We start from the raw sequence: 12,747 nt of genomic DNA, 5'->3' as shown, positions 1-12,747 counted from the left end.
ACAGAGGGTACTGTGAGGATAATAATGTGGTATAATCATGTAAGGCCATAAGTAGAGGGGGAAGACAGACTGGCCTGTCTGAACTGGCTCAGGTGGGATGTAGAGAGGTAAGTAGTGAATAAATGGCTTTCATGTGACATTATTTACTGTCTGGTGGCCATATTGGAGGTCCTCAGCTCTGCAAACAGCTGGTTGTGTCTGTGTCCATCTCAGTAGAGTTAATCAGACATGTTTTTGTCTGCTTCTGACTGAAAACTAAATAATCTCACTGCTAAATATCAATGTCCTGTTTTTGAAACAATAGTTTCAGTCACAATCAACAATTAAGGAGTCTTGCTCACTGACTTTCTTGCCAAGATGAAAAGATATCACTCTGATGTCTGCAGTCAAAAATCTCCCACAACATTGGTACCCATCTACCGAGTATCAGTGATATTAGTGAGGTGAGGTGCGTGTGCAGAGCTCAAAGAAAATTGAAGACATACTAACCCCGGTCAAACAAAACCAGACTTTCATTCAGAGGACTGCTGTTCATGTCCTGTGTGAAACCAAAAATCAGTGTTGTTTTAATGTTACATTACAGATTCAAAACAAAGCTGGAACTAAAGCATATTTACATACAGATATTGCGTACTGACATCACTGATGTATTTACATTTTTCTAAACCTAACCAAGTAGTTTTGTTGCCTAAACTACTAACCTAAGCACAACTGTTTCACAACACTAATCATATGATATGTTTCTGCTGTGCGTCACATAGATAGTCGTTAAGAGATGCTGAGGAGCATGACAAAGCGTTGGTATTTGGGTGACCTGGAGATGAAAATAGGTTGAATATGTAGTTAGTTAACCAGTTTCAACTAGTTAGCTTAGGCTAGCACAAAGACTGAGAACATGGGGAAACAGTTAGCATTGCTCTGTCCAGTGTTCAAAAAATACATTTATCAACCCCTACTAGTGCCCACTAAAGCTCACTGATTTACACGTTACATCTCATTTGTTAAAAGGAAATTTTGGTTTATTTCAACCTGTCTCCTATCATCCTAAATTTGTTTCAAGTGACTAGTGACATAAAAATAATAGTTAGCATGTTAGCCGTTAGCCTAGCTACAGCCAGGGTGCATATTAGCGTCAGACCTGTTAAAACGTAAGTAAACGGGCATACTTCAAGTGCAAAGTTAGTCCACTAAACAAACTTTTTTTCCACAAAGACCACCTCATATCGTTAGGATAAATGTCAGAGAACATTGAAAATAAGGCTGCAACCGGTCCCTCCTTGCAACAGAGGTATTCCTCTTCTAGGGGCATTAGGGTACAGCATTCACAAGTACACCACCAATCTCCAGAGCTACGCAGCCTTGCAGCAGCCATTCCTCCTCTCTCGTCCTCTACCTGTTGCACCTCTCTCCCTCTCCTCCTCCGTTCTTCAATTTCACGAAGTTCTTCGTCAGTGTATTCTGGCTCAAATAAATAAGGGCAGCCATCAAACTCTGCAAAATCAAATTCCTCCTCCACAAAGTCGAAGTCTGGCAAAAAGTCAGCCATTATTCTATAAATCTTTCATAAAATAAATGAATGAACTTTTCAGGCTACTGTCCAGTTCTGCCTTCCAGCTGTTGCTGCTTGTTCTCGCGAGATTTCAGGCACGGCATGAGATCGCTCCTTGTTCTGCTTTGGAAAGCAGAGCTAAATGGCACCACACCGGTAAGGTAAGACAACACATTTACATGTCATTTTCTAGAGGAATACCTCTGTTGCAAGGAGGGACTGGTTGCAGCCTTATTTTCTCTGACATTTATCCTAACAATATGAGGCGGTCTTTGTGGAAAAAAAGCTTGTTTAGTGGACTAACTTTGCACTTGAAGTATGCCCGTTCACTTACGTTTTAACAGGTCTGACGCTACTATGCGCCCTGGCTGTATCTAGGCTAAAGGCTAACATGCTAACTATTATTTTTATGTCACGAGAGACTTGAAACAAATTTAGGAAGATAGGAGACAGGTTGAAATAAACCAAAATTTTCCTTTAAATTTGTACAAAAAAAACTGTAAAAATGTCAGGATTTTATGGAAGAGTGTGGTGGACAAATTCTCAGCAGAGCAGTTGTCAGGCAACTAGCGGTAATCACAGGAAGTTCCTGTTCCAGGTCCTTATGTTAAGCATAGCTAACTTTCAGTAAGAAAAGTGAGGAAGTGCATTGCCAAAATGTCAGTCTGTTTCTTTAACACACATCAGTAACACATAAGCTGAAAGTGCCATTTAATTTTAAAGCTACATTACATTGGCGTTAAAGGTAACTATCTTCCTGTAAGACTAACTGAGCATAGCTTTAGTTCTCTAACTGGAAGAGCGGTGATGGTCTTGCATTGAAAGGGACAGTTCAGCCTGAAATCAAAAAAAAAACAACATATTTTCCTCTTACCTGTAATGCTACTTATCAGTCTGGATTATTTTGGTGTGAGTTGCTGATAGGGACCGCAGAGATGACTGCCTTCTCTCAAACATGATGGTGATTGTATGGTAGCCTGGACAACCAACTCATGAATGAGCATGTGAATGGTTCTTTCTTTTTCTTTTTTCATTTATTCCGCATCATGGAAACAATATTGCAAGATCTGTCACAATGTTGTTACATTCTTTCATTCCATGATCGAAAAGGGACAGGAAGAAGAAAGTCTTATATTACCAGCCCCTTTCTTAAAAAATAAAGCAATAAAATAAATAGATGGTCTGTCAACCAGTCATTTCACAGTCACTACTTGTAGAAAGCACAAAAGAGTCATAGAAGAACCATACACAACAAGTCACCATATACAAAAAACAAACAAAGCAATAAAAAAAAAACTTTTTTGGACAACAAACAAACAAAAAAATCCAACACAAAGTATTTTGAGTGGCCAGAAGACTAGCAAAGAACTATATAAAAGCAAGTCAATTTACCTTTACCATTTATGATGAAACTAGATAGAACAAAGCTTGTGGTGCTCAGATTGCCCAAATGTGGGAGTAGTTTGGTAGAAACAAAACAGTTCCTACCTTGCTAAAAAAAAAAAAAAAAAAAAAAAGGTCCTAGTTCCAATGATTGTCATGTGGAACATGTTTTATGTCTAATATTTAAGTTATGAGACAGATACACTTTCTGAGTGAAATAGACCTCCTTTTATTTATTTATTTTACAAAAAAGTGAAAGAAATATATTAAAGGTTTAGGAAGGATTAACAGTTTGTATTTAGCATGCTTTATGGAGCCAGTGATGTGTGTTCAACACTTCAGATCTAACAGTTTAACTACTGCCAGCAGGAAAGAGAGGAAGTATGTGGTTGAGTTCTTGAGGGAGAGAAAATGAGAGACAGTGACTGAGCATCTGTTTATTTTTGTGCTGGTGAGCCTCTCAAAGCCCCGATCCTGGACACAAAAATATGAAACTGGAAAGTCAGGAAGTCCAACAAGAACTAACATCTGGAACATTGTGAATGTTTTGTGTCCAGAGCTACACTACAATAAAGCATAAGCTTTGATGGTGTTTGTTTCTCTTTTCTCTTCTTCCAATTTCTCACTAACGCTGCTGTTCTATCAAGAAACTCAGTGATAAGGTAGTGGGGGCCATTTGGGACAGTTCATTTGACACAAAAGGGGATGGATTTGATGAGGTGGAGCGATTGTACAGGACATAGCCCAATGCCTACATTAACTCGTAACGATTAAATTTTGATAAATGTCAAGCACATAATGTCACTACATGAGGTAGCAAAGGGAAACGCAGTTAAAATACTCAAGTGCAGTCTCCACTGTAGGTTTCTTAAGATAAATGTTAGAGTCCTATCATGATAATCACCATCCAGCTGTGAGAGAATGGTTGAATCTGGTACATCCAGAGTCACAGAACATTTTAGATCTGGTGGCCAGGAAGCAAATCCAAATCGGTCTTACAGACTCAAGTGATGTGCGGTCCCTCAGGCATGTTGTCAAAAGCAATTGATATCACTGCTGCTGTGTGGAATCTGTTGGAATTCCTGTGCATAGTAGCAGACTTCAACTTAAACTCTTCATCCAGCTGCTGAGCATGTAAGCTAACCATACTAGTGCGGTTGACATCAGACATTCATATGACGGTTGTAAAGCTGACATCTCTCGTGTCCATGTTGTTAATGTGCTGGCAGAAGGATCCTTCCTCTCTTCCTGAAGTTTCTTCCTTTTTTCCCTTTTAACATGTTTGGGTAGGAGTTTTTCCTTATGTGAATCAAAGGTCTGAGGACAGAAGGTGTTTGCTGTACAGATTATGAAGCCCCTTGAGGCTAATTTAATTCGTAAAATTGAGCCATATCATATTTACTTGACTTGATACTATACAGAACTGGGAGCAGGCTGTTTTCATGCACTGTTCGTACACATACCTAAGAAAAGTATTGCGCTAGAATTCATCTATAATCCATCATAAACATTAAGGCTACAATCAGGTGACCAATTTACAGATGGGAGTAAGGAAAGACATAGTATAAAGAGTGAAACCCCACATAAAGAGGCATGTTGGGGTGGTCAGTGGGTTAAACAAACACAGGACTTTCCCCGAGGAGACCAGTGTTCTTGTCCTGTGTGAAACAAAATGAACTTTGAGTTATTTTAAGGTGCACCGTCACCATATTTTTTCCTGTACTTAAGCTGCATGACTTTATTTGCCTAAACCTAACTTAAATAACTTTATGTAATTTTATATTAAGTACTTAATGTGACGATGCCTCACCACATTTCTTTTCCTAAACCTAGCCAATATGACTATTTTCCTAGACCTGACCTACAGAACTTAATGTTAAGTACATAACATGACTATGCTAAACCCAACCTATATAACTTTATTTGCCTAAACCTAACCAATAACAACTTAACATCAAGTACATACTTAACATTAAGTATGTAACTTCATGTTACATTAATACCATGTTTCTTTTCCTCAACCTTACCTATTTAACTGTATGTGAAGTACATAACTTTAAGTTAACTGTATAACATGACTGTGGGGTGCTTATTTGTTAGATATCACACTAACCGTTGTATGTAAGATATTATATGAACTGCCACATAAGGAAACATTGCTGGGAGACATACATAGAAGAAATAGCTTCAGCAGTACCTATCTTTTGTCCTCTACAACCAAAATCGGTTTATTATCAATTGCTTCTGGACAGACACGCCTGTTCCTTCTGCTTTACTTTCCCTGTTAATTGTAGCAGCTTCATGTTCTTAAAATACATACATGATGTGCTTTTTACTGACCGATTACATTTGCAATATTGAAGTTCTTTATACTCATCTGTCCTTGTGGTTCTTTAGTTTAGCATTCATTGGTGAGTGTGCCCTATCCTCTCCTAAAACTGTAAAACACTCAGACTGCTGGCAGTTTCACTCTGCTCCGACTTGGCCTTTCATGCACAACCACCCCACCCATGAATTATTGATTGAACAGTCTTGTGGTGACTGACATGCGTGTGCTTATGACATTATTTCGGTGCCACCATAAGAACATAGCTGTTTTATGGTAAGGCTTTATATTGTGGTGCAGTCGTCAGCTGAAATTCCATTATCGAAATTATCAGACAATGTTTTCTCATTTCCTGGAGGATAATATGTGGCAGGAGGAGCAGTTTTCCTCTAAAAACTCTACAGTTGCTAAGAGCAGAGGGCTTGCCCCTGCAGCAGGGAGAAGAATAATTTTAGTCAAGATGAAACCAATGAATAATGATCATATAATAATGATGACATTGTGCGCGTCACTGTATGTGTGACTAACGTTGATAAGCTAGTAGTGAAACTGAGGCATTTAGATGGTTTTGTTGAACAACACGTTAGCAATGCTGGCTAAATATACCCTGAAATGTAGAATACCAACCCAGAAAAGATATTTGCTCATTATTATGTAGCAGATACGTCGAAAATTTACACTGAAACAACACTGTGGTTACATGTGGTTAAGTGTAGGCACCAAAACCAGTTGGTTATGGTCAAGAAAAGATTATGTTTTGGCTTAAAGTACCCGGTTAGTGATGACCATAGTGATGTCTTTGTAAAACTAAAAAAAAACAGACACTAAAAAAAAACTGGTCTTGTTGTTGGTCTTGAACTATGGCCTGCAGTTTGGCAGGTGTCGTCGCCTAGGTGTCACGTCCACCATCCCCTCCTCCTCTCAATGACGATAGACTACATCACTTGTGATACATATGAAACATACAAATGTGACATATTCATGGCTTGCAGAAATGTAGAATGCCAACATTTTCCTCTGGTGACTGGGCTACCAGTGGATGTTTGCCAGAATTAAATGTACAACTATATGCACTCAGAATATGTGGACAGTAAATCTGCCCTCAGACGGGCAGACAGACAGGTACAACATCTGCCTCTGTTGCAGCAGGGCACTGTGTGAGGGATGTTCCTATTTCAACCAATGAAGGAATCACTCAGTAAAGCAAGCCCCTCCCTCCCCTGGCAACATCCTGACAGACATATACCTCTCACACTGACGGTTCTAACATATCTGTACTGCCACCCGTTGTTTACTAGTCTGTACTACACCCAGTCACTGCTGTAGATCAGTTTTCATACTTACACACTAAATGCATCCAATGACCACATCTTTCAAAATTCATTAGCTGTTTTTTCACTCAAACTCACCACCAAAACACATTGCACACATTTACAAACGATTTTAAAAATGGTCACATTTACATTGAAAACTTAACTCAAAATTACTGTACTTGGTTCATGCAAAAACAAAGCTTAATACATGCAATCAATTATAGCAAATGCAAAAAAAAATCTTAAGTCACTTGCTTTTTATATTGTAATGCTACTGCTTTTTTAATTTGTCCTGTTCAGAGATGTGTATGTATGATTGTGGTAAGTCACTGTTTTGGCAAGCGTTGTGCTGAGCTGCATTATAGAAAGAGAACTGCATGGAACAGTTTTGGAGAAAGTGAAGTTTTGGTTTTGTTGGAAAAAAAGCTTATTTAAAGGGATTATCCACAGACTAATTGAATCACTAGTCAATTACTCCACACAGAGGAAATGTTAACATCACGTTTAGGATGTACAGACTGGTCAAACTGTTAACTAGCTGTAGAGCACAAGGTCACATTGATCGCAGCCACTGAGCATACAGTAGTCCTTCGACACATACTGTGGTCATAGTGCAGTGTAGCTTTATTCTGAATCAACAGAAATGCACTGGTATTTTGGTGCTAATTACTGCGGCAATGAAGGTCAAATGAAGCAAGTAAGAGAAGTTTTATAGGGACTGTAGATCGTGATAGAGACGGCTACAAACCACGAAGCCACATGAAGGAACTGTAAACACACACACACATCTTGTATAAACCTCACACACAACCAGCACATGTTTATTTTAACTAATAAAGCTGCACCGATGAATGAGTCAACTGCTTAATGAGAAGATTAGAAGGATTAATGAACAACAGGACTTGTGTTAAACAGTACAGTGTAATGCTGTTGTGTACCATAGAGGAGTCCTTGAAAGCAATGTTAGCGCTTTCCATTTATAGTTTTCAATGAAATACTAAATTCCATTCTCCTCCACTGTATCTGAGGCAAAAATCCCAAAGATGGGTGTGTCCAGATCTGCTTGGTAGATGCCACCGATGTAAAAATATGCAGTGTTTGTAATTTGGAAGAATTGACCATTGATCACGCTCATGTTTAGAATCAGAATCAGAATCAGAATCAGAAATACTTTATTGATCCCCGAGGGGAAATTATTTATGTTACAGGTGCTCCTTGCAAGAGAGGAAAGATACATGAAAATATAAGCAATTTAAACAATAGTATTAACAAATATAGAGTTAAATAAACAGGAATTATTAACAAAAATAAACATAAATAAATATATATATACATATATATATTGTAAACTGAACAAGATTATTTACACAAACAGAATATAAACAGTCAGGGTGAATGGGGTTATTGCACAAGTTAGATTAAATTATTACAGTGTGTGAAAAAGCCTCAGGGCCACTCAGAGGGAGGAGTTGTACAGTTTGATGGCCACAGGCAGGAATGATTTCCTGTGGCGCTCAGTGGTACATCTTGGTGGTATGAGCCTCCCACTGAAAGTACTCTTGTGCCTGACCAGCACATGGTGGAGTGGATGTGAGACATTGTCCAAGATAGTTCGTAGCTTAGACAGCATCCTCCTCTCTGAAACCACCATCAGAGAGTCACACTCCGTTCCCACAACGTCACTGGCCTTGCGGAGCAGTTTGTTGAGTCTGTTGGCGTCCGCCACCCTCAGCCTGCTGCCCCAGCACACAACAGCATAGAGGATAGCACTGGCCACCACAGACTCATAGAAAATCCTGAGCATAGTCCGGCAGATGTTGAAGGACCTCAGTCGCCTCAGAAAATAGAGATGGCTTATTGTTATTTAATAATTTATGCTTTTCTGCATTACAACATTACTGTAGATAACTGTAATTTTGGTAATTATGTCATTTTACAAGTAATTGAAAAATATGTAATGTTTCATGTTGTGAAAAAAACAACATGAACTTAGCAGCTGATACAGAACTAATGCAATAAGATCCAGTCCAATAATCATTTTTGCCTTATATAAATATAGGATTTAATATAGGATTTAGTAAATGAGACCACAGTATGCACATCTAAAGTAACAGTGCATTCCATAAATAAAATGTGTTCAAAAGGAATTCTTAATCTCAATCATTTCAAATACTTACTTCTGAGGGAAAGTCAGGTTTTCTCATTATTTGTATTATTTTTTAAGGAAATGGCCATTACATACTTTATCTTATTATCATTTGACAGAACTATTTTACGGTGACCTTTTGATTTACTCAACCTTATTTATACTTGAGACATCATTGAGGGAGGACAGCCATTCATAATGACTAATTAAATTACTTTTTTTTTTTTTTAAATGAAGCATTGATTACCAATCAGTGATGAACATGTACAACACCCTGATGCTTTGATAAACCTAACATATGATACATTACCTAATATTATAGAGAGGTTTTCATTTTACATATGATGTGAGATTGTGTGCTCTAAATTAGGAGTGCAGCATTTCGTGTTAAGAGTCACACTAGTGTAAAAATTCAGCAAAAGCATTAAAAAATCCTGAGACAATATTTAGAATTTGCAGTCTGCAATTTGTAAACTAAAGTAGTTCATGTTGTGTTTAATGCAGCCACATCCTCACTTATTACTGCCTCTCTTTCGTATATTTTTGTCCTTGTACTTATACTGTGAGCTTTTAAATCCCCTTTTATAGCATGTTTTTACATAGTCTTTTTAAAAATAGTTTTATATATTGTCTTCTTATACTTTTCTCATTGTACATTGTCTGTGTTTAATTTTATATCATGTATTTATATTTTTGTAGTGTGTTTATCATTATGCACCAAATCACCATGTCTAACTTATTGTATGTGCAAACCTATTTGGCATTCAAACATTTTGATTCAGAAATTCATAGCCTAGCCTATTTTAGCTGTCTTTTTCTTAGTCACTGTAACTAATGAATCCATTGTATTCATATTGTTTTGCTCTATCAGAGTTGGTGGAATTTGTTTTCAGCTAATAAGGTTGTGGAAGCTTTGTTTTTCAAATAAATGTATTAAGTAAAAAGGGAGGAGTGTATTAAAACTAAAGAATGTGAGGACTTGACCCTGACTGGATAGGTTACAGTGATTCTTCTAATCCCAACAAATCGCTAGGTTAAAACTTACCCAGTGTGGGTTCAGTTTAGCACTGATGCAATAATGTGGTAACTTTGCCCAGTAGCCATTGGCAGACAACCACCCCAAGATTTGATCTAGTGACTTAACAATAATATAAAAACAACACTAACAATGGGTCACAACAACCCACTGGTACTGAAGGTTAACTCACTAGTCTGTAACTTTTCATTATCAATAATTTGTTGATTTTTTTTTTTCTGAAATGCCTCTCAAATTTTCTCAGACCCCAAGCAGTTGTCTTCAATTTGTTTCATCCAAGAATCAAACGGTGCTCAACAGACAATCATTATAAAATGAAAAGCACCAAAGCTTCACTTTATGCAGGACACACCAAATGCTTAACCCTTTTTCCTTAATAAATGACTTAATCAGTATTGTTGCAGAATAACAGGGACACTGTTTCTGGAAAGGCGTGACATCACCCTACCCGCCAATGAGGTTATTAGATATTTTTTACGTTTTCTGTTTTGCAACCAGCAGAGTTGGAGGAAGTGGGTACACTCTTCTATATTTTCTAATGGCTTTTTGGCTGATAGGTGAGTATACTGTAAACGGACAGAAAAAGAGGTGGGTATAGCCCATATACCTGTGTATACCCTCCACTACACTAGTGCCCCACAACCCCCCTAGCAAGCTCAGTGTTTGGACTTTGGTGTTTCTAAAAACCTGTGTACGACCCTGATGCTAATGAAAAAGTTACCTTAAGAGTGAGGTGACAGAGTGAGATAATTTCTGAGATGAATATTTCAGTTCCAGGTCAAAGAAAGCCAAAACTACCTGCATGGCTGCTTATCACCAGAGCTCAGTGAGGCACTATATGTTTTGTAATTACAGTGAACTAGCCCTTTAATGACATCTTAACGAAACATGTTTGATCAACTTGTAACACTGACCTTATAATACTATGGTTCTAATGTTGGTGATATGAGAACGAAAGGCAGTTAGAGACTCGGCACCGTACATGAATGCTGTATGAGACTGGGATCTCGCTTTAGTCTGAGACCCTAACTACAATTAAACTAATGTCTTCGCCCCCCCAACCCCCACCCCACTATAGCCTCCTCATAAACTGAGCCAGAGAGAACTCGGCCTGTATCATTCACATGGCGCTTATTGAAACTGCCTCTGTGTGTGTGTGTGTGTGTGTGTGTGTGTGTGTGTGTGTGGTGTGTGTGTGTGTGTGTTCTGCTCTTTCTTCACTGTGGTAGGGTAGTAAAAGTAGGTGTGCACCACACAAAGCAGTAAAGAGATTGCTTGTAAAACTCCCTCACAGTCACCACACACACGTACAGAGGCAGTGTATAAGCACCACATGAACACACACATTCATGTACACACACACAAACTCTGGCATTGTTAATGCACTGACACAGAAAGAGGTGGGTAGATATGATAACACCTCAATCCCATTTTTTTTTTCTTTCATACCAACCAAACAAATAGCCTATGATTTGCATTAAAGTAAAAAATGAGCTCATCAGCTCCTGTAATCCCCTTTAAAGGGTATGTTCACCGTTTTTCACATAGGCTATCTTAAAACAACAGTGAGGTGTCCCTATGAGCACTGAAACAGGTTTTACTTGCTGTAACCATTTCTCCTGTTCATAATGGCTGTTAAATGATTCTTTCTTGTGGATGTGCGTCCACTGTAAATGGTAGGGGACAAAATAAATTCCAAAATAAATCTGTAGCTAATGTGAGGCTTCAGTAGCCTCAATCATACAAATCAAGTACAAGTTAAGCTTTTCTCATGGTGCTCCTTTTTTGGTTACTATCACCCTAGCCCTTTTTAAATAGGAATTATGCAAATTTGTAGGAAAGCCCAATCAGTCTTTTTTTCAGCATTGGCAGTGTAAAAACAAAATCGGGAAGTGCGGCAAAATGCCGCCTACCTACTTTTGTTTATACAGAATGCGCCTTTTTCGGGACAATGGGGGGCGTGAGCAAGTAACAAAACGTGTAGCTCAGCATGTGACATAAACAGTGACGTGGGAGGGAAGCCGCGGCTAGTAAGTCCTTCAGCGATTCTCTCATAAGTTGGCCCGTCCTTCACCGTTCCTGTCATCTGACGGTTAATGGCCTCTTCATTTGTGAGGGCAAGGAGGGTGCGCAATTCCTTGTCTTCCCAGTTGCTCATCTTTACAGTGTCTGTCAGGTTTGCGTTTCCCTCTTGCTACTAGCTGCTTGCTAATTCCTGCTATCAGCTGTTTCCTGTTTATCCACCGTCAGTGGCTCGCACATGCGGCGTCATCAACAGCTCCTCCCACAAGTCATCAACAGCCCCTCCCGTGGCAGAAGGCCGCCTTGTTCTGTTTAAACCAAAAAGGTTCCGCCAATACGTCTACCATACGAGGCGGGAAATTGGGCACCTCGGATCAATTCGCCAATCCGGCTCTGTGTGTAACGGCAAAACGGCCCAACATTCACCAAAAATCTAGCAGTGTAAAAGGGGCTCATGCCTCCTCTTGATCTGAAGAACTTCCTGGCACTATCTCAGTGTGCTCTGCTGCAGCCAAGTAGCCAGAAGAAAATGTTGGCAATGTACATTTCTGAAAACAACAGATAAATCATACTTGCACGCTTTATACATATTATACAAAGTATAATGTGTAAGTGTATGTAGTATATGAACAAATTTGTCCTCTGGAGATGGAGGGGATGGTTGGTGCTAGGGGTGTTGCTGCCAAGCTGTAGACCACTGCACCACTGTTTGAGACTAACACACAAAACAAACAGTTGTGATCAGGCAGTCATGACTGTGTTACCAGCGGCATTTTAGACACCAAATATGTAGCAACCTGTCGTTTGATTTGAAATAATATATTGCTGTCAGAATATGAAACTTTTATCACCAAATTTAGACAATTAATACAATTTTGAAGAATGTAAAGGCATGATGACAAGCTAGCAGCAAACACTCTCCTCTCTCACACTCTCCGCACAGCTCCGCCCCACTCATTCACTCAAAAGTTC

Source organism: Epinephelus fuscoguttatus, linkage group LG19, assembly GCF_011397635.1.
Source record: "Epinephelus fuscoguttatus linkage group LG19, E.fuscoguttatus.final_Chr_v1".
NCBI lineage: Eukaryota > Metazoa > Chordata > Actinopteri > Perciformes > Serranidae > Epinephelus > Epinephelus fuscoguttatus.
Note: the sequence above shows the minus strand (reverse complement) of the source record.